The 25,545-nt window shown below is 40.2% G+C and overlaps 1 protein-coding gene across 2 annotated transcripts in view; it reads left to right on the top strand.

Annotated features, from left to right (window-relative positions):
• LOC135698531 (sodium/potassium-transporting ATPase subunit beta-1-interacting protein-like) overlaps window positions 1-25,545 on the top strand; it is a 209,462-nt gene that overhangs the window by 1,961 nt on the left and 181,956 nt on the right. The gene's annotated exons all lie outside the window — the stretch shown is intronic.

Genomic DNA, 25,545 nt, shown 5'->3' with positions numbered 1-25,545 from the left:
GATTAAGAAAGACTAAGTGCGGGTTGTGCTTAATAGGCCGAAAATGGGGTAGTTAACCCTACTTTAAAAAGTTATAAAAAGTACAATTTTTCATCAGTTGTCAGTGTCAGAAAATTTGAAAAAAAACAAATGGCGTGAACATGTATGAAGGTATACTCAAAAACATGTTATTATTTTAAACCGTTTGTACTATATCTACAATGTACTGGAATTATTTGGAATTAAGTATTATTGTATTGGTTTCGGAAGAATTCATATTGCGTTGTTAATTAATTAATTAATTAATTTATCTTTATTAGGGAGGCTTTCAGCCTTGGGCTGGTTCGCCTCCAATATTGCGTTGTTATAAATACCTTAGCGACAGGTAATAATCTTATAAAACCTCAAAACGAGACAATACCTGTTTTGTGAGTATTGTATTGCGTGCTCAATGACACGTTTTGATATCGCAGTAAACTGTGAGATAATTATGTTTACTCGAATCATCTAGGCATATCACTCTTTTGTATCAGCGTCTAGAAAAAAATCAAGTCTAGAAAAAAATCGGCAAAAACAAAAACAAATTGTGCATATTTTTCTAAAGATCACGTAATTGACAAGTTTATCCTAAAATCAGATGCCTGATCAATTTTTCAACAATATTTCAGATTTTATAGGTATCTCATCTGCATGTTTCAGTTTTGGTACTCACGGGGTAGATGTTATGGGAAAACATTTCGTGAAATTAGTTTCTCCCATACAATTTAGTGGTAATATCTCTGCAGTAAAATATACATTTACCACCTATGACTCCAAGAAGATTCATTATCATCCTAAACAGCGATCCCCATTAATTTACATGTTGGGTAACCCTTAACAAATATGTATTCAAAAATGTGCTTTTTCCCTGAAAAATATTATTATACATTGAGGGAATTTAATTTTTATTATCGAACAGGTTTGGGCGGTAGGGTCTTAGACTTTTAATGTAAAAAGTAAGAGGTTGTATCCAAGACTCAACCGTAGATTTTACGTAGGATTACGTGCTCAGTATCACCACTTTTTGCAGGCAATTGGTTAAATTTTGATAACCATTGCAACAGTTGGACATTTGTGTAATTTTCAATAGTGAGCTATTGAAAATTGATGAAGTATTCATTTTAGCAGCTTTTTTATAGAAAAATAATTTGTAAAACAAATCCTAGCTAGTATTGCATGATGATTTTGTTTGATTGTATTATTTTGTAAAGTCGCCGGCAAATACCAGCTGGCGATTTGTTTTTTTTTTAATGATAACTCCTTACTTGAAAACAAGCAAAAACTCACAAACAGGCTGCTTTTTCATGGTATACAGTGTGCTAATTCAAAAATCAATTTATTATTTCAACATTTACTGGCAGATAATTCATAAATTTTGGTAACATAGGTACAACAAATCCTATAATCAATTTTCTATGTAAGCGCCGATCGAAACAAACTTTTTGACGTCACTACAAGGGTGATTGAGCAAACGAACGATTGACACGTATTTAGTAATTTTAAAAATTATCGTCTCAATTTAGATGGATAATTCCTATAGAGGAAATAGGAAAGAAAAGACAAATAAACTTAGCTGCTATGCGTTAGAACAGACAGCGTCGCATGCATCGGACAGGATGCATGATGATTTTCACTTAATGCACTTTTCAGTTAACACTTTTAAAACCGATATTGTCAATTTTTAACATTTTCACTAGAATGAAAGCGACTCAGCAATTCAAAAATACGTCATTTTCGCAGCGTGGCCTACTCCGATTATCTCCCATTTCGACAGGTGTACATGAAAATTTAAATTTCTTACACGTAAATTTCAACTTATTTGGAGTTCTGTCACTAAAAGCTCAGGTTCATTGATAGTGGGCCTTATTACGGGTTTTATTACATGGTGATAAGGAAGTGATACTCATAATAAGAGCCGTGATTGCCGTTCAAATCAAATGTGAATCACTTCACCGTGACGACAAGTGACAAGTTTTCACCGTGAAGTGACATTCGTAATAGCCCCAAGTATCAGAACAAAGTAACAACTTATCAATGTTGACCATTTTGTATGGAAGTCCTCGTCCACAGTCGCCAGCAAAGTTCGGTCATTTTATGTAATTAAAAGCTTCTCCAAACATAAAATGTCTCAAAAAGGGAAATGAATGTGTTACTGTTGAGGTTTCTTTTGCTTCTACTTCAAGTAACGAGAACAGTTTATCAAATAAATCTGTTCAGCTTGATGGTTTAACAGAAAACGAATCAAATTATAGTTCCAACATCTTCATAGGCTACTATGATAGCTGGCTCCATCCAATGATTACTTCGTTTCTCAACACCCCCTCTCGATTAATGAGGCAAATTCTTGCTCGAAGATCCGGGAAACGATTCTTGTCTAACGCTTTGGTGAATAAATCAGCTTCTTGGTCAATTGTGGAAATCGGCTTTATCCCAGTGGTTTCAGCTGCCACGTGATCTCTAATAAAATGATGTCGGACATCAATGTGTTTTACCCGCTTCGATGCAGCATTATTTGCCATCCCAATGGCCGCCTCTGTTGTCTTCAAATATTCAGTTTCTACAGAGCGCCACTCAGCCAGATTGCTTCTGAAACCGCTGCACTTAATGCGATGTATTCTGCCTCACTAGATGAAGTTGATACCGTTGCTTGCTTTCGGCTCGCCCATGGTACAGAACATCCAAAAACCTTAAAATGTAGTGATTGACTTCCGGTCCACCAAATCCGATGCCCAGTTTGAGTCGACAAATCCCACAAGCAGTTCCAATGATTCAGCTTTCTTCAGCTACCGGACGATACGTTTGAGTGATTGCCAATGGTTATCCGTAGGGTTTAGTTAAAATCTTCCCAGGTATCCAATTGGGAAGCACATATCTGACCTAACAGTTGTCATTTGATAAATCAGGCTTCCAATAAATTCCCGATACGGCTCTGCAGTCCTCTTTCCATCATGGTTCAGCTGAAGTGCATTTTCTATCGAAGTATTCGAAGCATTGCACTCTGTCATCCGGAACCGGCTCACGTTGACCGTCTGGGATAGTTTGAGCTCACCTGAATTCCGAAGTTAATCCAGTCTCATACCCAAGAAAAGTTTGGCATCACCGCAGTCGGACATTTCAAATTCCATGGCCAGTCATTTCAATTTTAGTTTCTTCCGGCAACAAGGAGATCATCCACGTACAGCACCAGATAAACCTCGTCGGATTTTTTTTATTGACCCGTAGAGGCAGTAATCCCGCTTTGATCTGGTCAGGCCCAACTTCAAAAATACGTCGTTGAGGCGCTCGTTCCAACAACGTCTATATATCGATTTTTATAACTTGCAGATAGCATTCGCTTCCTTTTTCATTCCATCGGGTACATGTACAGCTCTTCCTTCAGATCGCCATGAAGAAAGGCGGTCTTCCCATCCATCTGATGTTGTATATGGAATCCTTGATGCACAGCTACTGCTAGAACCAACCGTATCGTTGGCAGCCTCGCCACAGTAGCATATTTCTCTTCAAAATCGATTCCGAGACGCTGCAGGAAGGCTTTCACCACCGGCCGGGCTTTGTGTCGAACGGGCCGTCCATTTTCATCCGTTGGGACAGGTCATCAGCTTCCACACTTCATTTCTGGCCATAAACTCCAGCTCGTCTTGTACCGCCTTATACCAGAGCTCCCGATCATCACGACCTTCGATTTGACTATAGTTTTCAGGAACATCTGAGAGGGAAGAAGAACCAACAGAATTCGCTCCGTAACCGGTAAGATAGTCAAGAAACTTACCCGGGAATCGGCGCTCCCGTTCGCTGTGCCTCGTGGACTTCTCACAGGAGTTCACGTCCTGTTCTTGTTGAGAAGGGACGCAGGGGTAGCTTCGAGGATTCTTCTTCTTCCGATCTGGAGTTCCAAATTTGAAGTCTCCGAAACATCACTTTCATTACTGCTTCCATCGCACTTGCTGTTATCTCCCTCTAGCTCGAACGTTACCGGAAGTATAAGTTCCTCCTTTTTTTGAGTCATGAGATTATCTACACCAAACACCTCTGACTTATTCTTCAAGAGAAATGCCTTCGCAAAGTGGGAGTAGTCATCAATGTATGTAAGTAGCGATATCCGTCCTTCGTCGCTGGCTAAATAAGACCACACGCGTCAGAATGTACACGTTCAAGGGGTCGTACCAACAATCAAAACGAGAGTATCGGTTTTAAATTGGCTCACTACTTGACTAGCCTATTGGTCCCAAGCAAATTGATTCACGTACCCCATTCTAGTCGAAATTCTAGTACAATGTTTGTTTTGATTTGCCATGAAAGTTTGACAGATAAAATGATGGGTTCGTGGATTTTCCTATGCTTCGAGAGGTGCATCGATTAGCTTGGGACCGAAGATAGTACCAGAGCTGAGCCAAAAAGTTGAGCACTTTTCTTCGGGACCTACTAGTCTTAGAGTTACCTCTATGGTCGTACCGCTTTGTTTCGTGTGCCATTGAAAGGTTCCCGGCACTGTTTTCCTTGAACACAGGCATTACAGAACTCCAACTTTTCTGGCTTGAAATTCACACTCGTATCATCGCTCCCATGCCACTTTCACTGAGCTGGCCGAGCCGTCGATGTTGCACATGTTGACCTCACACTGTCTCGGAGATACGCAGTAGCAATTGTTTCGCTGCACTTCGGTAGCGTTGCCACTTGCTTGTTGAAACTTACTTCAACTCCAGCCTTCGTTAACTTCTTAACAGACATCAAATTGTCTCGGAGTCGCGGGACAAACAGTACCTCCTCAGCAAACATCATGACACCACGATTACTGGTTCCAGAAATCATTCCAACTTGCTTAGCAACATTGTTGCCAACAGGTTGGTCAAATGCAATGAGCAGTCGGTTAAGTTGTGTGAGTAAAACCCCTGTACGATACATGCAATCAGTGACGTCACTAATTGCGTTTACGTTGATTTTTTGGATTACTAATACAACCATCCCAAGCAGCAGACATTCATCAAAATAAGTTGCTGCAACTTGATTGTGACTTAAATAAGTTACATACAAATAAGCACAACTGTTCAGTGACAAGTGTGCTACTAGGGATATTTCACGATCTGCTTCACCTCTCTTTGTACCTCATTGGGTCCAATGAGCTCAAAGACTTGAAGAAGTTCTTCGTATTCACCAGGTGATTACTCGATCCAGAGTCAAGCTTGAACGTTATATTCCTGTTGTTCTCCCGCTTGGAAACAGCACTGTCAGGCATGAATACAACGGACTTCGAACCAGCTGCCATGTTTGCGTTGCTTTTAGCCTTCTTGCAGTCCTTCTTCATGTGGCATTGCCGTTAAACTTGCCGAACTTCTTCAGTTTGTCTCCGGCAAACACAGTAGGCTTCTCCTCTGAATTCTGCATCCGATCTCTCCGCTTCGACACTTCGTCGAGCAATCATGACTTCATCCTGCTCGGGAAGATTCTCTAGCGCCGTCACAAGCGGGTCGTAGGATTCCGGTAACGTCAACGGTAGGTCCAGCCAATCGAAATTGACGAATCAAGTCTTCGAACTCCAGGAGATAAGCGCGCATCGACGCTCCTTCCGTCAGGTGTAGCCTAGCAATCTGCTTCCTGATAAGAATCTGCTTCCCTGCTGACTTTTTTGCAAACGTGTCCTCGAGGCCTTCACGGTAGTTTTGTGTCCAACACAGCCAAGTTATTTATCGGCTAAAAAATCACCATCATTGCCTTCGCTTTATGGTCCATCTCTCGGAATTTCACCGCTTGAGCCGCTTCTGCAGGCAGACTTTGGAGGTTTCTAAGAAGGTCTTCAGGCGAAACTGCCAGGTGTTATAGTTTTGACCAGCGAATTGTGGAATTCCGTGGCGCCTATAACCTGTTGAGGTTTCTTCTACTACGCAGTGAAACAAGTAATTCAAGTAACGTGAACAGTTTATTAAATAGGACTATTCAGCTTGATGGCTTGACAGGGAATGAATAAAATTATAGTTCCAACATCTTCATAGGCTTTTATGATAGCTGGCTTCATCCAATGATTGCTTCCTTTCTCATCAGTGAAAATCTCAATATTTGATTAACTCTCCCTCCTCACTTTTTGCACCGCAAAGTTCATCAAAATATATAAAATTTGTAAAACATTTCAATATCGAAAAACGTTAGTCAAACAAGTTAGAATTTTCAAGTGGTAAAACTTCTCTGAACACACGAAATTGAAATTCGCTCTTCTGGGCCACTGTGCATTGTACTGCTAACTACTTTTTAAGAATCTACCAATTGCTCTGAAGAAGCTACCCTTCTAAAATACCGTTTACACACTTTTTGAACTTATTTTGAAGTAATTAGGTGCTTAATTTAGAATCTTTTATCTTTTGTACCGAATCTTACATCTTACAGCTTCGAGCCAATAGCTAAATTTCTTGATGTTCAATCAAAAAGTGGTCTTCTGGTGAAAACATGTAGCTGAAAAAATTAGAATTCTTACCTATAAGTCATTATGGCGTAAAGCTAGGACAAGGAGAACAAAAAGTTAACTTTTCGCTTAGTAATTTCCATATGAACTTCAGAGTCAGTGCAGTATGAGATAACAAACAAACCAGCTCAAATTGTGGGATGATCAGGACCTGATTTAGAATGTACTGAACTCCACACTGCTTCACTGTTAAATTAAACCACCTTTTTATACATGCTTGAAAAAAGAACGCATTATAGTATTCACTGAAAACTTCACAATATTTGCTAGAAAGTTAATCATATTTGCGGCTGGAGATTCCTAGTACATTGCGATATGATTCAAATGGGTATGTGGCTTCATGAATCAACACGCAACTAATCACCACTTACCCATATATCTACGTCACAAATCCCCTCGAAGCTGCTTCTCTGTTCATCGCATCATCACTATCTAGAGGTTTCCACGCTACAAACTTATGGCTTGCGTAACGTGATAAGATAACCAGCTAGTCTACCTGTGCGTTAAAAAATCAATATTTTCTGGAAATGATTAGTGTTGATAAATTTCGTTTGTTGACAAAGTTCAGACCCTTGCCTCTGTATGTTTATTTGCTGTTGTTGTTGAGAAAGAAAACACCAAGCCACATACAAACAGACATAACATTCACAAGTTGCTCATCGAACACGCCTTGAACGGTCAATTTAAATGTTTTTAGTTGGTAGTTCCAACACCTGTGGCGCGCATAGTCAATTCCCTTGCATTTGACGTTTACACACTACCGCCATCTGTTCAGCGTACTGCCCATTACAGTATACTCAACAGATGGCATGGTGGTAGTGTTTTAGTGACGATGATTTATATGGGATAATATTAAATGAGTTATGTCTGTTTGTCTGTGACCAAACTTTGATTTCGAATGATTTGGATGTTTTCTTCAAGCGTGAATTCAATATACAGAAACTTTCATGTTCATTCCCTCATGTCGCCAGAGAAACGAAGACTGTATACATAATCAAAATGGAATTATTTATTTTCGGAAAAAGGTACAATTGCCTCCGGAGAAAAAGTTCAACCCATGCGTCAGCACTAGCGGAAACACTGTATAGACTGCAGAGTTGTTGTACCCTAGCGGAAATGATGAACTACCGATGATTTTACCAAAAACACTTCACCCGTCCTGATCCCATTGATGCCTGACAGATGGTTCTTACTGAATGAATTATTCACACCAGAGCACCCTTTCGGGGGTGGGGTTGAATGTCTGCGAACCATGTCCTAGAATGTAGTGAACGTGGGTTCTGTCTGCAGCAGTCAGCAGCTCTTATAGCAGTTCAATGGGACCCATCAATGGCGATTGAAATGACGGTAACTTCCTGGAAACGACATCAGTGACAACCACTCCAGTCAAGTGGATTTCAGTTTGACTCAAATGGGAAAATAAAGCGAAACCTCAGAATGGCCCGAACGTTCCCAGGGAGTAGGTTACGGTGATAATAATACCGTTGATTGGCTTTGGGTTGACGAATCTGCAGTAAAAAATAAACAGCCTTTCAATAGGTGGGGGCGTTTGTTATCAGTAGTAGCAGTGGTTGGGATTCGTTATTGGCGATGAGGTGAGGTGAAGAATCGCATTTAGTTGGTTTGAGTGGTGTCATCAATTTGAACATTCGAATGGCACGTTCGGCACGGGAGGAAACACACTAATGGGGTGGAAAACAGGTGAAGGTAGAAAGAAACGCCAGTTATAGACCGATGACAGCCGTGGGTGCACCTTTGTGGGCTCTGAATCACAAAGCATGTATTTCCTTTCCAATCCCCATTAAAGGAGACCGGTACGTGTAGTAGAGGACGTATGGTGCCGTGGTATTGGTCACAACACAACAAATCGTACCGAAATGCGCTTTAACTTTGGAGTGTGTAGGCTGAATCATTTGCATACATGTGATTCAACTTCTGGTTACGCGTCAGATGTTGTGGCCATTTGTATCGTTTTACAAAATGTTGATTGTTGACACTCGGCTGAGCGGCTGACTATTGTTGGCCTTGAAGAATGTTGAAGTGGAGGATTGAAGGTTTGTTCCTCTTCCAAGATAATTCATATAATTTACTTTTTTTAAGTGTGTCTCCACTCTCCCCCACACCAAAAGCCTCCATGGTGGACATTCAAAACTCAACCATAAACAAAACAAACAAAAACTAAAATTGAAGAGAAAAAAAACCTTAATGATTGAGAATTAATTTATTAGATTTTGAATCAACAAAGTGAAAAAAAAAGAACAAACGAAACAATATAGGGTAATTTACGTATTGTCGTCAATCTACACTGGCCCAGCAATGCAATCTGGCCAAACCAGTAGGCTGTGGAAATTTTACGTCTTCAAAAGAGTTGTTTATTTTGTCAAGGCAAACAACTTTGCCGAAGACATCAAGTCTCCAAAACATCAGAGAAATAAGTTAGATTGTGGCGCCATCTTTGCGGAAGAGTTTTGAACTATTTGTTTATGTCAATAGATGGTCCTTATTATGATGAGAAACTTTACCCAGGACACCAAGTCGCAGAAATGCTTCGTTTCGGAGTTATTAATTTTGCTCCGCTAGATTCTATTTCTGGCCCAGTCTAAGCAGCGTTGGCACTTCTATTAACAATCTCACAGTGTCGCGCACACTTATGACATGTTTGTTTGTTTACATTGTATTTGCATAAATACATTTAGCAAAGTGTTTTGGTAGAAAATAAAGTGAAATTAACGTTTAAATTTTGGTTGCCAAAAACAGTCAATGGGTGCCGAAGCCATAATTTACCCTATGTGTTTCAAGTGGGATTAATACACACTTAAATTTTTTCGCCGAGATTCCAACAGCCGAGTAGTTCTGCAATTTATTTTGCTGAGATTCAGCTAACAGATATCATTTTGCTGAGATATCAGATAACAAACAGATCAAGAGCCACATGTGAAAAGGGCATACAAGCTTTTGGTAAACAAACCTTTGTAGGTCCTTATCTCGCCAACCGAGGGTCGCCCACGCAAACTAACAACATCATCGGGAAAGAGAAACCTTCCCCTATTCGGCGATGTTGATGATTTGCGTTGGTGTCATATGGGTGGCGAGAAAAGGGCATAAGAATGTTTGTTTACAAAAAGCTTGTATGCCCTTTTCACATGTTGTTCTTGAGATGTTTTGCAGATATATCAGCAAAAGTAAATGCCGAGATTATCGGCTGTTGGAGATTTTACCGAAATAAAATAAATACTAATCAATTTTTAATGTGATTACCGAAAGTCTTCCTTCTTACCATAGGCCATTGCTCGAAGTTTTCTTCGTACACTGTCCATCATCTTTTGCATGAGCGACTTGTATGGCTGCCAAATTCCATTTCCGCTAGAAATCCTTCATGTCAACTGCAGTTCCACACTTTTTATTCAGTACTAGCTGAGTGTGCCCGGTCTTGCTCGCAATTCAATATTAGATTGAGTTTATGCGCCGATTAAAAAAAAAAGCAAAAAAGCATTTGCTTGATTAGTTCTCGAGTTATGCAGAAATTTCTGTTTCATTTGTATGGGAACCTCCCCAGAACCTTTCCCGGCCCCAAAAACCCCTTTCACGCCGATCGGTTCAGTAGTTTCCGAGTCTATAAGGATCAGACAGACAGACAGACAGATAGACAGAAAGACAGAAATTTATTTATATATATATATATATATATATATATATATATATATATATATATATATATATAGATATATAGATAGATAGGGTCAGACAGACAGACAGACAGACAGAAAGACAGAAATTCATTTATATATATATATATATATATATATAGATATATAGATAGATAGATTATATATATAGATAGATGTGCTTCACAACTGACCAGTATTCCTCAATTGGCCTTAGTTTCGGAGTATTGGCCGGATCTCCTTGGGAACCATTGTGACGCCATTTGCGCTGTACCACGGTTTGGTGGAATTTGAGTAGTGGCAGCTTGCCAAGTCCGGCCAGAATAGGCAATCCACCTCATGCTGCTCCAGAAAAGGCAGTATTCTCTTCCGTAGACACTCCTCCTGGTAAATTTGAAAGTTTCCCATATCAGTCCACAACTGCAGATTGCTTGCCAGACAAGGAACTTTTTTGGGGAATTTCGACTTCTTTTTGAATTTACATTCTTCCGGGGCACTCTGCCCAGAAATTTGATCGAAAACTGCCAGGAGCGGATAGACCGGGATTTTCATTTCGATCGGGCAGGATCGAATCGCGACGTGCTTGTTCCGGTGAAGCCATGATGTAAACAAATGAACTTATCCTGACAACCAATGCCTACTGTGATTCTAATACACTCTTAGCTTGATTCAGTGAAATTTTGAAATATTTTACTTAAAAAATGCTTTTTTTTTATCTAGTTAGTTTACTTGTAAGGCTCAACTGCGTTAGCTTTACAGAGCCGATAATTCATTGTTCTTTGTTTGTTTGAAAATTCACTTAATTCTTTGTCTAGTAGGAGTTGATCCGAATACTCGCGGCTTACCCGAAAATTTGGGCTTTTTTCCACAACATATATTTAAAAAAATCAGCGCTGTGTCTTTGTTTTCGTTTTTGAGATATATTTTTTTGAAGTTATCAAGTTTTAGGTTTTCGCTCAATACTCCTATGCGACTAGACTACAATGCATCGTAACAGTCGCTATAAATCAATGAAGACGTTGTCATTTTTGAAAAGCCTAACATTGAAATGGTCATCCTAATGATAAAATAAAAAATACGGGGTAAAAATTTTGCGATATGGAACAAAACTACCAATTTTCACGAAATTCTAAGAACCACTATATTGTTTTGCTATGCTGTATATATGTATTATATTATAATTAGAAACATTAAATTAGATTATATGCTACCGTCACACTTGCTTAACAGAGCAATTCAGCTCACTGAAAGTGCATCAATTGTAAATTTCGTCTGAAAAAAAAAGAAAGCGTTGTGCCTATTGGAAAATAGGCTTTATAGCAGCTAGACCACAATTGGATTTCCTTCACAAATACATGCATAAAAAAAAATCCTTTAAAATAAAGGAACCTCTGCTCTCATGTGCACATCACACCACAAGTTTCGTCAATATTTCCAGAAATATTTTGGCTGGGTTATTATCGATGTGCAAGAAAAATTACAACTTTCCTGACGAAAGATTCCCAGGATCTGGCCTCAACTACTGCTGTAGTTCAACAGAAGGGGAAAATGAGGGGAAATATTGAAAAACAGAATCGAATTTTTTTTTATTCTGCAACAATATTGACATCAATATGTTCATCATCAATATTTGCATCAATGCCAATAATCATACTTTAGGCGCTTGACACGAAAATGCAAACTCAACGTGAAGCGCTTCGTTAATAGATTCTGCTTTTGCCTAAGTTGGACGATAATTTTTCAGGCTGCTGATGTCGCAATATTCATTATGATGAGACTCATTGAAATCGAACATCGCATACACCATGGGATTTCTGGTTTCGCTCGTCTTTTACAATTGAATGAAATTTGGTATGCCTACTTGCAGGCCTCCACGGGTTGCTACGAGGAAACAACAGAGAAACGAAAAAAAAGCAGTCTCAAGATGAACTGTAATGCGAAGAAAACCTCCACGGCAAATAAGAGAAAATATTTATTTACATCCTGTCCTGGCAATGCCTACTTGCTTCGCCTTTACTTACGACGACCCTACAAAGAGAGGTTATGTTTCTATCAACTGTCTCACTCTCGTCTTTTTTTTTATTTATGTCTCCTTATTAGCATTTTTGTTTTGCAGCTCTTCATTGGACCTTTGTTTTCTTTTCTGCTCACTTTTCTGAGCATTTCGTCTTATTCCCGTATTCGCCGCTCTTGATCATGGAAGCGTATCGTCTAACGTCGTGTGTTTCTTTTCTCTGTAGGGATTCTTCGATACAAGTTTCTTCGCAGTCTTACAGTAGTTTTTCATTCTACTATCAGTGGCGCATTTTTTAGAGCTGCTACCAACCGTCCGACGGACGCCGGAATTACTTCTATAAACATTCTTTTACTGTCTTATTCTAGTTTACTTGTTCACACTATACACTGCGAAATGACTCGCGAAATATGTTCCAATAAAATGCCAAGCAAAGGAACGCTGAGAACTTTTCAGACTTCGAGGTAGGTGGGGATGCGATGGGTCGAAAAGTCATGCCATGCCGTCAATTGTTGTTGTTGTTGTTGTTGGTTGTTGAAATCATTCTTTTCCCAGGACTCACGACCCATCAGGAAGATTTGAGAAGAGGTGAGTGAGGAATTCGTGCAAAAATGTTTATGATCCCTTGCAACCGGAAGCCATACGTTCAAAGGCGGATGGGAGCTGCTTACGTGTTTGGGACCGATGATTAACTGAACGGTAATTGAGCTTTGTTGGCTTCCTTACTTCCTGTGATTCATATTGGTGCTGACTTAGTCTCAAACTGATTATTTCATTTTATGGGATGTATTAGGGTATATGGTGACTGGTGAGTGATGCTGAATCCAGAGAAATATTAATTATAGTTAACTCTCTTGGGAATATTAAAGAAAAAGCTGAAAGTCTCTTAAATATAGACAACAATCAAAGAAAGAGTGCGCTCTCCATTTGTGTACTTTATTAATCGCACAAATGGAGTCTTCGTATTAGGTGAAATTTAACCTGATTTATCCGTAATGCAAGGCAAATCTTCAAGATTTCATTGTAATGGAATAACATCTTGCAACTGCGAAATTAAATCTTTCGACTTTTCGTTATGATAGTCGGTCAGGCCTTCTTCATAATTATGTTAGCAGTCAGTGCTGATAAAAATCCTTTCTTCTACACTCAATTTAGCTGAAAATGAAGAAAACCTTAACAGATAGACCAACTACCTGCATGAATTTGAATTTTGATTTAAACAAATTCCCTTGATCTAGGCAACCTCTGAGTATCAAAAATAACATTTGTTTTTCTTCATTCGTGGCTGGATTCTCATCGTCTTCATCTTGGTCGGGATGATATTGAGGATCAAATGCAAAATGATTATTTTCATTTTAAACAAATATAGCGCTGAAAAACGTGGTTTTTAGACATAAGTCGACTACAAATTATTGCCTCAAGTAGAACTGATGATAATATCGATGATTTAGGCAGTGTGGTCGACAATATTCAAAATAATCATTTTGCCCAAAATGTCGTTGATTATCTTGCTTTTGAGGATCACTTCTGATTTTTAAAAATTTTGGTTTGATAATCGAGCACTGGTGAATATCAACAAACGCATATTCGTTGATGTATAATAAACTCATATGTTCATTTCGCTCGTTTCGTAACTAGGGTAACCAACTGATTTTGGACCCCTAGAGGAAGTGAGATCACGTTTATGTCAAAATAATATTATTTGTTTATTATTATTATGCAATTTACATGCGGTTGTGTTCGAAAGCTACTCATCTTGGATGTAAAATGTCACTAGATGTTTTATTTATTGATATATACTCGAAAAATAATTCTTTTCACATCATGATATTCACATATTTTGGACCCTTCCACTTAATTTTAGACAGTGTCCATAATATATTTTGGACACACTGAATGGGAGCGAATATATTTTGGACATGCTGAAGTTCTTTCAACCTATGAGCCTAAAATTAATTACGACGGTCACTTCTTCCTATCTCGCATTTATTAGGTCCGTCTAGGTGGGAAAATTTTCAAAGAAGGTGCCGTAAAACGGGGTGAAATTGATCAGCGGGGTGAATTTGATCGCTGAGTATACCCAATATTGTACTTATGCATAATATTTTTACAATGTATACAAAGATATATTCGTACGCTTAGTAACGAAAAACATGTTACACATGAAAAAATATCACGAGAAATTTCAGCGATCAATTTTGCCCCGCTGATCAATTACACCCCGTTTTACGGTATGCATAAAAGTTAACCCCCCGTTACTCGCGCTGTTGTACTTTGTACAACACATATGAGTTTTCCATTGCCATTTTGTTGCTGCCAAACCATCTTGTAACCAACTTGTATTCCTCAAAATCTGAAACCAACTTGTATTCCTCAAAAAACTAGTTTTGAACTAAAAAAGCTAAACTTTGATTACAATTAACCCCCAAAATGCGGATACTAGAGAAAATGTAAATGGAAACCGCGTAAACGGTGTCCATACTACGTGGGATTGACTTAATTGGTTACAACATGGAATATCTCGAGATCCTGACCAGATAGAAAGTTACTGTCTTCGGCAAAGTTGTTCAGGAGGTCAAAGCCTATTTCTTAGTGTACAATAGTTCAGAATTATCTCACTTCGTGGTGCTAGTATACATGTGAAATTCTCGTGTATAAAATATCTCTAGATCCTGACCAGATAGAAAGTAAATGCCTTCAGCAAAGTTGTTCAGGAAGTCAAGCTCTTTTCGTTGGTGGAGTAGTTCAGAAACTTCACACTACGAGGCGCTAGTATATACGTGTAATTCTCGCATATACAATAGCTCGAGTTCTTGACCAGCTAGAAAGTTACTGTATTGGGCAAACTTGTTCAGGGGGTCAAGACTTTTCGACTGGTAGACAGTAGTTCAGAATTTTCTCACCACGTGGCGTTTGTATACATATACACTTCTCGCATATGATATATCTCGAGATCCTGACCAAATAGAAAGTTACTGTCTTTGAAAAAGTTGTTGAGGAGGTCAAAGCCTATTGCTTGGTGTAGAATATTTCAGAATTTTCTCACTATGTAGTTCTAGTATACACGTTAAATTCTCTCATATAAAATATCTAGAGAGCATGACAAGATATAATGTTACTGTCTTGGGCAAAGTTGTTCAGGGGATCAAGGCCTTTTGGCTAGTGGACGGTAGTTCAGAATATTTCACTACATGGTACTAGTATATACGTGCAATTCTCGCATATGATATCTCTCAAGACCTGCTAAAAATGTACTGTAATCGGCAAAGTTGTCCAGGAGATCAAACCCTATCGTTGGTGGAAAGTACATAATTTTCTCACTAGGTGACGTTGAAAGACACGTGAAATCCTTGCATATAAAATATCTCTGAATGACCCGCATACTAGTGCCACGTAAAGGGAAATTTCTGAATTACTGTACACCAACGAAAAGATCCTAACATCCTGAACAACTTTGCCGAAGACAGTAACTTTCTGTCTGGTCAGCATCTAGAGATATTTTATATGCGAGAATTCCTCATGTATACTAGCGTTGCAAAGTGAGAAAACTCTGAACTTAAGTCCACCAGCAAAAAGGCCTTGACTTCCTGAACAACTTTGCCGAAGACAGTAACTTTTTATATGATCAGGATTTCGAGATATTTTATATGAGAATTTCACGTATATACTAGCACCATATAGTGAAAAAATTCTGAACTATAGGCTTTGAACTCCTGAACAACTTTTTCGAAGACAGTAACTTTCTATCTGGTCAGGATTTCGAGATATATCACATGCGAGAACTTCACATGTATACTAGCGCTATGTAGTGAGTAAATTTTGAACTACTGTCCACCAGCAAAAAGGTTATGATCTCTAGAACTACTTTGGCAAAGACAGTAACTTTCTATCTGGTCAGGATCTCGAGATATTCCATGTTGTAACCAATTAAGTCAGAACCCTCGTAGTATGGACACCATTTACGCGGTTTCCATTTACATTTTCTCTATTATCTGCATATTTTGGGGGTTAACTGTAATAAATATTTAGCTTGTTTAGTTAAAAGCAAGTTTTTTGAGGAATACTCGTTGATTTCAGATCGATTGGTAGCTCGGCTGCAAAATGGAAATGGAAAACTCACACTGTTGTACAAAGTACAACGCGTGAGTACACGTGTTACAAAAGTTGGCGCGAGTAACGGAGGAAATATAATATAACATAAGGAAACAACTGATCATACCATAAAAAAAAAATCATTCAGAAGTAAATCTTAATACGGAGACCTGACTCTATGCTTGCAGTCCATATTATTTTTTGTATGGGCTGTTCATAAACTACGTAGACGGTTTTTGAGAGATTTCAACCCCCCTTCCGTAGAAGACAGTCTCAAACACAAAATTTAAAAAATTGTATGGACCGTAGACATCTGCCAAGCGCTCCCACCCCCCTAAAGCGTCTACGTAGTTTATGAACAGCCCCTTAGTTAAATGCGTTTGGGAGATAGGAAAACTTTTGTGGAAAACTAGGAACTAGGAAAACTCAGAGTGGACCACTCTACGTGTTTTGCCGTTTTTCCCATTTTGAATCGCCTGATAAACAAGAAATATATTTAAAAACAATGAATTCATATAATTTTGATTGATTTACTTACCAATTTAATCAGAAATCTGAGATAATAGCACGATCGACCAACCGGAATTTTTTTTGTCGCTCTTCTGATGATTCTCATTTGATAAGTGTCCAAAATAAGTTGGTAACATTTTTTTACGATCTTTTTTGGACACTTTTTATTTAATACTTTTTAAGTAAAATCTTAAGGTGAAATCTTTATAAACACGTGAAATACATCTTCCAAAGTCAGATAAACTGATTTGATAAAAAAAAATCATTGAATTGTATATTTTAGACTGTACGAACCGAAACGAAAGGTCGAGACGAACCTGGACTAAAAATTGAAACCCGAGAACACGTTTTTCGGAACGGCGGAATTTTCTATCGGTTGCAACAAATAAAATGTGCAGACAAACTTGTCTTAACGAGTTTATATTTCGACTGTTCGAATACAAGTGTTTTGTTTGTTTTCTCTTCGCTTTGCGCTGGCAGATTTTTGGCGCCAGCAAGGTAAGTTGGTATTGTAGGTATGCTGATTGCTCGGGAGGTAGGGATGTCGTCACAAAATCCTCAAACATCCTCCCCGCCTTGAGGTAACACCTCAATCCGGAAGTGGACACAGTTTCTGCACTGGGCGCTGATATTGCGATTTGCCTCGACGCAACGTGACAGTGCGAACTAAGCCATGCTTGTCGGGATGAATTGCGGATACCCGGGCCAATTCCCAAGCGGACGGCGGAGTGTTGTCATTTTTGACCAAGACGAGCTGGTCCAGCTTGATGTTGTCTCGAGTGTTTTTCCACTTTCCTCGTGGCTGCAGAGTTGCGATGTACTCATCACGCCAACGGTTCCAAAACTCGACGGTATATCTTTGAACTTTCTGCCAATGGTCCAACTGGTTCACCTTGAGGTGCGTGTCATCAGGTTCGGGCAGTAAATTTAGCGGTTGCCCAACCAAGAAGTGCCCCGGAGTGAGGGCTTCGAGACTGTCCGGCGAAGTGGAGATCGGACAGAGAGGTCTCGAGTTGAGACACGCTTCTATTTGGCAGAGTAAGTGTTCCATTTACGCGGATGTCCTGACAGCCATTGCAGGACTATGGTCGAATCCGTCCAGGCAAACCGGTCTACCTGGAAGCGTTTGAGAGGTTCAGCAACTTGTTTCAGCAGCTTTGCAAGTAATTCAGCTGCGTTGAGCTCGAGACGTGGTAGAGACACCTGACGTACAGGAGCGACCTTGGTTTTCGCTGCAAGTAGACTAACGTGAACCTCACCGTTGCGATCAACGGACCTGAGATACACGACCGCTGAGTACGCCTCCTCAGAAGCGTCAGAAAAGCCATGTAATTCGATGTGGTTGTCGTAATTCGCTGCCCATCTTGGAATCCTGATCTTCTCCAGGTGGTGTAGGTTTGCCTTCAAATCGACCCACATTTCTTCAACGACAGGAGGTAATGGATCGTGCCAGTTTAGGTCGTACAACCAGCAATGTTGAAATAGAATTTTAGCTCGAACGATGACCGGCGCAAACCACCCGAATGAATCGAACAGCCTGGCGGAATCCGACAATAGCTGGTGCTTCGTATTGGGACCATCAATCTGCAGATTTACCTTGAGTGTGAAGGCGTCTATGTCCGGAATCCAATGAATTCCCAGGGCTTTCACCGAATTGCGTTCATCCGGAAACTGTATCTGTACTGCGGTAATGCTGACTTCAGGTAGCGACTTCAGAACCGCCGCCGAATTGGAACTCCATTTCCGTAATGTAAGTCCAGCACTCTCTATGATCTCGTTGATCTCCTTGATCAAACGAATGGCTTCTTCTTCCGATTTTGCTCCCGATGTAAGATCGTCGACGTATGTATTCTTCATGATCCGTTCAGCTGCTTCAGGATACTTCCCTTTGTATTCTTCCGCTGCCGTCTTGAGCGCCGCCATGGCCAGAAATCCAGAGTTCTTGAGTCCATATGTCACCGTGCTAAGCCGGAAGTGTTGTATCGGCTTGTCCGGCGAACTTCTCCATACCACACGTAGGTAGTCTCGATCGTCAGGGTGCGTAAGTACTTGACGGTACATTTTTACTGCGTCCGCCGTAAATACCACCTCGAAGAACCTGAACTCCATCGTGATATCGAATATCTCAGTGTTAATGTTCGGGGCGTCCAGTAACAAATCATTCAGTGAGACTCCAGAAGTCGTGGCACATGATGCATCGAACACAACTCGGAGTTTGGTCGTGGTGCTATCTTCCTTTACGACCCCATGATGCGGCAAATAATATGACTTCGTGCAATTAACCAGAATCTCTGTTTCCGGAATCAGCTCCATATGGCCCAAATCCTGATACTCTTGCATGAATGCAACGTATCTCTCCTTGAAGCTGCTGTCGGTCTCGAACTTCCGTTCCATTGCGCGTAGCCTATGGACTGCTGCGGTCAGCGAATCTCCAAGTTGCTGCTTTGAATCGTTCATTGGCAATCGAACGATAAAGCGTCCATCTTTCGAGCGAGTGTGCGTCGAGTTAAAATGATCAACGACCCTTTGCTCCTCTTCTGTCCATTGCTTAGCTTGACGAAGCTCCTGATCTTCCCAGAACAATCGCAGGGTGCGATCGATGTCGAAATCTTGATGAAGATTGATTGCCGAGTGATGTGTGTGCATACACCATTGCTTCGAGATTCTTCCTGCAACCATCCACCCGAAGATAGAACGTTGTGCTACAGGAATACCGTTTGGATCCTTGACCTGGCCGGCTTGCAGTACGGACAGGAAGACATCCGATCCCAGTATGACCTCAACCGAGCTTGGTTGATTGAAGTGGGGATCCGCCAGTTGCAGACCCTTCAAGTATGGCATGCTTGCCACGTCGAAACGCTGGCACGGCAGGGTTGCCGTGAGCCTTCCAAGAACAAAAGCTTGAGTGGTGAGTTTAGTTTCCTTGTTGAAACGCGATGAAATCACCAGCGTGACAATGCCGGCAGTGGTACCGACGACTTCACCGCTGACACCAGTGATCTCCAAAGAAGCGTTGCTACGCCTCAACCCAAGGCGGTTGGCACACGCTGTCGTGATGAGAGATGCCTGGGAACCACAATCAATTAGCATTCTTACGTCGTGTAGCTTCCCATCACCTCCTCGAAGTTTTGCCACCACCGTTGGTAGCAGTGCGAATGCAAACGGTCCGTGGTTTTCGGCCACCGTCTGCGCTACGTTGGTAGAGATCGATGCGACCTCCAATTCCGGTTCCGGTTGCGAACTTCCTTGACCATCTTCCTGCTTTTCATCCGGTTTCTTGACTTCCCGCTGGCATAGCATTGTATGGTGCCGTTGGTTGCACTGTGAAGTGCGACATACCGACTTCGACTGACACCGCTTCGCTGTGTGGGATGGACGCAGGCAATTGAAGCACAGTTTTGACTTAAGTGCCAATTCCCTACGCGCCGCCACATCCATGGCCTTGAATTGTTCGCAGTGGTAAGTTGGGTGATCCATACTGCACTTCGCACACGACACATGTGCAGCACCAGCATGAAAGGCTTGAAACTTCTTCTCGGCTCCAGTTGCCTTCGAAATCTCCTTCTTCGCAGGTTCTCCCAGCTTCCTATAAAACGACGAACAAGTTTCCAGAGCATCGCAGCGTTTTTGCAGGAACTCGATGAAATCTGCGAACTTCGGATTTTCTTCGTCAATGATTTTCTGCGCCCACAGTGAGCGCGTCTCTCGGTCCACCTTCTCAAGCAACGCTTCGACAAAAACTTTTGCATATCTGGCGGATCCATTCTCCGGTTCGAAGGACCAAAAAACTATGTACGAACCGAAACGAAAGGTCGAGACGAACCTGGACTAAAAATTGAAACCCGAGAACACGTTTTTCGGAACGGCGGAATTTTCTATCGGTTGCAACAAATAAAATGTGCAGACAAACTTGTCTTAACGAGTTTATATTTCGACTGTTCGAATACAAGTGTTTTGTTTGTTTTCTCTTCGCTTTGCGCTGGCAGATTTTTGGCGCCAGCAAGGTAAGTTGGTATTGTAGGTATGCTGATTGCTCGGGAGGTAGGGATGTCGTCACAAAATCCTCAAACATAGACCAAATTTAAAACAAGTACACTAACGCCGATTCCTCTTGACAAACGTCGAAACATGAAACTTTTTCGATAACATTTTCTAAAACTGCATAAATTGAGCAATTGTAAGCAATTTGAGGTGAACTAATGATCTTGAGACATAGCAAGTAATTGAAAGAATGTAATTACAACATCAACCCAGATGAATTTGAAGAAACTAGACAGTAAGCGAGGAAAATATATGAAAAGGGTCCAAAATATGTAGGGGTCCAATTCAAGTTGGTTACCCTACGAAGATGTTCAAAACAAACGCAATTCATCGACACTGGGTTGAAGCGATACTCCTTGCATGTGATGGTAAATGATAAAAACAGACACTGGTTAGCAGTCCTTAGAATTTTACGAACTGTTGAGTAGAACAATTTTCACGCTTTCGCATTGATCTTGTTTTTGAATTCTGATGTAATTTTATATGTCGCATGATTTTATGATATGTCGCAATGGTTTTTTGATCTTAGCAAAAAAGTAGCAATTTTCTCCGTGTATCCAGAACATATCCGAATGTGGCCGGTTTGGCTATCAATGAACTTTTTTTTAGCTCTCATGTAATTTGAGGTAGCACATGATGTAGTTTGGTCAAGTAACTTCCCCGGGAGTACCCAACATATGACCGGATGTGATCAATGTGGTTCTGGGCACCAAACACCAATGAACACCAATGAACCTGTAGTTGGATTCTCATGTTATATGAGGTGTCGCATTGTGGGTTTGGCAAAGTAACGTATACTCACCGAAACATGTGCCGTCCATATCTCCGGAACCAATTGACTGATACCAAAGATATTCAATGCCGTTCGATGGGACCTAGTACCTATCATTTGGCGTCCAATTCGGTTCAGTGGCAGCCGAGAAACATGAGTCCCACTATTTCGTTACACACACACAAACACACACACACACACACACACACACAAACACACAAACACACACACACACACACACACACACACACACACACACACACACACACACACACACACACACACACACACACACACACACACACACACACACACACACACAACACACACACACACACACACACACACACACACATTTTCCGATGTCGTGGACCTGAAAGGGTTGGTAGCAGCTCAATTTTTAGTGACTTTGTTGACACTAGTTTGGAGGCAGTCACTAAAAAGTCACTTTTCACACCAAAAAGTCACTAAAGTCACTACCTAAAAATAGTCACTTTTTCACAACTAACATAGAGTGAAATGGAAAAATATTAACATTATTTTTAAATTGAGTACTTGGCACCAGTGATGCAAAATATCATGACACTCACGTGACACTCGTCTTCGCATCAACCGACTATCGCTGACAGATCGTTTTGTCACGCAGTGAGAGTTAGAGCCATGGCAAACAACAATCACCAGTAATGGTCGGTGCTCACTAGCAAAACGTTACACTCGCTGCTGTTCGTCTCGGCAGGCGCGACTGTGTGAGTTACAAACAAAGCAGGCAACATGAAACGGAAGCTGTTGGGCTCACTCACCAACACACTCACATAAGCAAGCAAAGCAGCAACTGCTTCAAAACGAGCACAGATGAGTGTCGTGATTGTCGGGAATGACCAGATCGGTGATGGATCACAACAGAAGACGACATTCACCAGTTGCTTTTTACTTCTTCCGTCAACTTGATGGATGATCATGGAAAGAGCTTCGACGAGCACATTGATAGGAATGTACAAATTGTTACTACCATCAGCTGTTTGGCGATCGTGATTGTGATAGGTCGCAACTCTGCTTGGCACTAAGGAAATCTACAGTAGTTATGACAAAATATGCATATCTGTTGAAAAATTAACAATTTTAGCCACGATGACCAATGAACCGCAAAAATTCATTCCTTCTACACTCAACTTAGCTGAAAATGAAGACAACCTTAACAGATAGACCAACTACCTGCATGAATTTGAATTTTGTCATAAATACATTCTCTTGATTAAGGCAACCTCTAAGTATTGTTCATTCGTGGCTGAATGTTTATTATCGCCTGAGTTGTTGTCAATCTCATATCTCAATATTCATCTTCATCTTGGTGGGGATGTTTTTGAGGATCAAATGCAATAAGGTGATGCAAGAGACGTTTCTCAGTGGAACTAACAGCTATAAATCTAGAGTGTGTGAGTGATCTGGTGTTCATGGTGCTTAATGTGAACATAAACAAAGCAGAAATTCATATGAAAATAAACTGCCAGTTCTACTGTGATCTGTCAAAAGTTCTTGGTAAACAAAAAAGTCAGCTGATCGCAACTGTCTCGTGGACAGCCTTATATGATTATTTTCATATTACACAAATATAGCGCTATAGAATGTATTCTGTTGATTTTTATACTCAGATTGATAAAAAAATTATTGCCACATGCTGAATTAATGATAATATCGAGGTTTTAGGCTCTGGAGTCGACAATATTCAAAATAATCATTTTGCCCAAAATGAATATGATTATTTTGCTTTTGAGGATCACTTATGATTTTGACAATTTTGGGTTGGATAATCAAGCAGTGGTGAATATCAGCAAACGCGTATTCGTTGCTGTATAAAGAACTTATTTGTTCGTTCCGCTCGTACTTCACAGCGAAGATATTCCATACGTACGCTATTCATCTACACTGGGTTGAAGCGCTACTCCTCGCGTGTGATGATAAATGATAAAAACAGACACTGACCAGGATAAATACTGGGAAACGCCTTCAATTTCGATAAAAAATCTGGGAAAATATACCTCCTATCTACAAAAATAAACTCTAAATCTAGGAAACTTTTCAAAGGTCTGTGCTAGATTTTCAGAAGTCTTTGAAGAATTATCAAGAACTTAAAATAAATTCAAAGGACACTTTAAGACAATTTTTAATGAATTCTTGGAATGACACCAAGACATTTCAGAGAAGACTACCAAAATACAGACTACGAAAGTCTCATGTAAAATAAAGTGCTCTGAGGGCCGATTTCTTAACCTTCGCTGAAATCTTAAACCAAATTTATCCATATAGTTAAACCTGGTTGAAGGCTTAAGCGGAGGTGAAAATCCCAGCCCTGAGACTGACACATACGAGCGTTGCTTTTGATTATTGTTTAAATTATTAAAGATGCAAAATTCAGCTTTGAAACAATTCTGGAAATAATTCCAATATAATTGTGAAAGTTCTATGATGATTGGATGAGGATTCTAGGTCCAATTCGAATAAGAATTCAAAACTAGTTCGGACATTTTTTAACACTCCGAATACAAAGCCTCCGAAAAGCGTGTAACGGCAAGTGCCATTGGACCGTCCTCCGGATGCTCCGGAACATCCCTAGAAGTGGTCCATCCATGAAACTGTTACTAGAGCCCCACAGTTTTTTTTTTCCGAAAACTCGTGAACTGTGATATAAAAAAGAAATTGCGGTCGTGATATAAACATGGTCCCTCCGAAAAATCTGAAACATCCGTAAAAGTGGTCCATCCATGAAACTGATCCTAGAGCTCCGCAGTTTTTTTCTAAAACACATGGAAGTGTGATATAAGAATGAATTTGGAGTCGTGACATAAACATGGACCTGGATGACCTTGAGACCGTCCTCCGGAAGATCCGGAGCATTCGTAAAAGTGGCCAATCCATGAAACTGATACTAGAGCGAGTTTTTAAGCACTTGGAACTGTGATATGAGAAAAAAAATTAGGTCGTGACGTAAACATGGACCTGGATGGCCATGGGACCATCCTCTGGAAGATATGTTGGTATGTAAAAGTGGTAAATCCATAAAACTGATCCTAGCGCTCCGCAGATTTTTTTTTTAATTTTTTAAAAACTGTGATAGGGTAAATTATGGCTTCGGCACTCATTGACTGTTCTCGGCAACCGAAGTTGAAACGTTAATTTCACTGTTTTTTTCCATCAAAACTCTTCGCTGAATGTATTAAGCAGATTCCTTACCTTTTCAGCTTCAATCTGATTACATTTTTACGACTGTACAATCCTGTTATGCCATATTTTTCTTTAAATGAAATACACACACTACAAAATACGGCTGATTTCGAGTTGCCCATAATAGAACAGCTGGTTAACACGCAGTTCAAATGGAAAGGGTGCCGAAGAAAAAGAGGCTGCCGACAATAGTCACACTCACCTGAGAAGTTTGGAGCGTTGTAAAAACATGTTCAACCCGTTTTGATCAATTCTGTCGATTGGAATTGGTAGAACAGCAGGAAGCAGATAAATGTCAACAAACAAACCTGTCATGTATGTGTGTGACGCTGAGAAATCGCTAATAGAAGTTCACACGCTGCTTAGATTGACGAGAATACGTAAATTCCCCTATAAGAAATAATTTTGGGTCGTGACATAAACATGGACAAGGATGGCTATGAGACTATCCTCCGCGAGAATATTCATAAGAGTGCTAATTCCATGAAACTGATTCTAGAGCTTGTTTTTTTAATCGTCTTCTTAAATGTTTACATTTTTCCCTCTACCAACACATACGTGAGGGCTAGATCTCCACACCACCAGGTTGCACGAATTCAACTGTATTGCTAAATGTGCATGGACACACATACACAGTTAAAGTTAGCTGGTTCAATTCAAGATTTTTGGATAAGCTTCAGCCATTTTGAAATCCTCAGCTGATGATGAACACTTTGTTTACAAAAATGTCTAGGAATTTCATATAAACAAGATCGTTGATTGG

The sequence above is a fragment of the Ochlerotatus camptorhynchus genome, unplaced genomic scaffold (genome assembly GCF_037179485.1).
Source record: "Ochlerotatus camptorhynchus isolate MF236.1 unplaced genomic scaffold, CSIRO-AGI_Acam_v1.1 ptg000089l, whole genome shotgun sequence".
Taxonomy (NCBI): domain Eukaryota; kingdom Metazoa; phylum Arthropoda; class Insecta; order Diptera; family Culicidae; genus Ochlerotatus; species Ochlerotatus camptorhynchus.
This window is presented reverse-complemented; position numbering and strand designations above follow the sequence as displayed.